This window comes from Microtus ochrogaster, unplaced genomic scaffold, assembly GCF_000317375.1.
Source record: "Microtus ochrogaster isolate Prairie Vole_2 unplaced genomic scaffold, MicOch1.0 UNK56, whole genome shotgun sequence".
Lineage (NCBI taxonomy): Eukaryota > Metazoa > Chordata > Mammalia > Rodentia > Cricetidae > Microtus > Microtus ochrogaster.
Window position 1 is genome coordinate 1,965,385 of NW_004949154.1, and position 2,545 is coordinate 1,967,929.

The following is a 2,545-nucleotide window of genomic DNA, read 5'->3' on the forward strand; positions in this document are numbered from 1 at the left end:
GTTTTGACCGGTCTGAGCCGGTTTGAACCAGTCTAAACCGGTCTGAATGGGTTCCAACCGGTCTAAACCTGTCTAAGCAGGTCTGGACCGGTTTGAACCGGTCTGAACCAGTTTAGGATGGTTTGAACCGGTTTGAGCGGGCTTGGACAGTCTAAACAGGTTCCAACCAGTCTGAACTGGTATGAACTGGTCTGAGACAGTCTGAACTGGTTTCGACCGGTCTGAACTGGTTTGAGCCGGTCTAAACCGGTCTGAACCGGTTCTGACCGGCCTGAACTGGTCTAAGCCGGTCTAAGCCAGTTTGAACCGGCCTGAACTGGTTTCAGCTGGTCTGAACTGGTTTAGACCAGTTTGAGCCGTTTTAGACCAGTCTGAACCGGTCCGAGACCGGTCTAAACCAGTCTGAAACAGTTAGAACCTGTCTAAACTGGTCTGGACCAGTTTGAACCGGTCTCAACTGGTTTGGACCAGTCTGAACCGGTTTCTATCAGTTTGAACCGGTTTAAACCGGTCTAGACCGGTTTCGACCGATCAGGTCCATTCAAACCAGTCAAAATCGGTTCAGACCAGTTCAGACGGGTTCAGACCAGTCAGAAGGACAGCAACCTTAGATTTAAACAGGGGCCAAAGGGAGGGTTGGTTTATAAAGGTAGATATCAAAGGTCTTCATTCCAATTATCTATGGAATCCACAGCTGGACAAGAAAATTGTTTTACTTTCCCTAGTTGTTTCTCTTTCCAGTTCTGTAGTGATAAATGACTACTTCGCCCCATTCCTACAGCAATAAGCAAGTTTATCAAAGCCGAAGTGAGTTCCTCACAGCAGGAACACCATTATCCTATTCTTATCTCACCTGTGGGCTACTGGGGTCTCACAGGCATTCCAGGGCCAAAGTCAAAGGCCCTTGAGGGATGCCTGCTACCATATTAAGTTTCTTTTGCCATCTCAGGGGAATTATGTGTAAATTATCACACAGGTCTGAGACTCCGAGGGAAATCTCTAATCACTGGGATAGAACAGTTTATTTCTGGACAGGCAGCACAGTGCCCTTAGGTTAGGGCTGGCTGTCACATTCCCCAATCATTCATTGTTTTTCTTCATGGGTCTCTTAAATCAAACAATCCTATAAAACATTTGCTAGATAATAAATTTGATTGCATAGAACAAGATGCTTTCTTTTCTTTTTTGAGTAACAATCTGCCTCAGCCTCCTGAGTGCTGGATTAAAGGCATGCACCACTACACCAGGCTTAACAAGATGTTTTGGTGCAGAAAATAAATTTTTTTTCGGTTGCTCTCTGGCTATAATAGAAATGACTGCATGATCTGCCTTAACAGTTTTTCCTTTTCTTTCTGAGATTATAATACATCATTTTTCCCCTTGTAAAACGGCACGAGAGAGACCTTGGTGGGCCAAGGGGCCACGTGGTGGGTGAGAGCCCACAGCTGGTGATGGACAGACACAGCATGCAGTCAGAGCTTATGTGGCAGCTTTATTGAGATAAAAGGAGTGGGGGAGGGAAAAGAGAAAGAGAAATACAAAAAGAGGAAGAAGACACGAGGACCAGTGATTGGAAGCCCCTGGCCTGGGAATTGCCCCAGTCCAGTCTCCAACTCCCAGCCTGCAAGCACTGACCCTCCCCCAGGTCAGGACCACTTCACCAGAAAAAGGGACATGCGGTTTCAGGTTTGGTTGGGCTGCTCTCCCTGCCATGCTATCTTGGTCCACTCCAGAGTGCCGCATTTATTAAACACAGACATTTTAATTTCGTCTAATCTGGTTTGATTGGAATTCTTTGCGTTGGCGGAGCGGCTTTTCTTAAGATTAAACTAAACAACCAGCCTGCCTCCTCAGAAAAACAGTAGGAAAAGAACAGGGAATGGGACATAGCTTGTCTCTTAAAAGGACATTTTACACCTACATACATACTTAGCATAGCAGCCATTAGATCCTGGACTGGGCACGGTAATGCTTGGTGCATCCTACCAGGTGACGGGACAGCATTATGCCTGAATCCTAACACCCCTTACCTTTAATTCTTTCAAAGTCTTTAATCCCTCCAAATCCTCCCATATTCTCTTCCTTGCTTTTTCAAATTCAAGACTTCTTTTTCCATTAGTTGTTATTGTGCATGTGCGTACAAGCTCCTAAATATAACTATGAGACCAAAACAGGAAGAATATGCCTTGCAAATTAATGGAAAACCAAAACAGGAACAATATACCTTACAGGTTAAAGGTTCTGTTTGCAGTTAAGAATAAGTCCCTGTTTGTCCTCTGTTAAGTCCTTGAAAGTTAAAGTTTCTATTTGTAATTAAGAAGTTTCTGGCCTGCCTGATCTCTGCAGGAGCCAGCAGGCAAGGAAGGCCTGCCTGCCCGCCCAACCTCTAGAGGGGACAGAATGAGTAGACCCAACCTCCTGGATTGCCTAGAGACCTCCACATGACCAGAACCAAGGGCCCCAACTCCACCATGAGGAGCAACCTCATGAGCCTTGAATCTACTGGCACTTGGGGGAGTAGCCACCAGAGACACAGACCCAACTG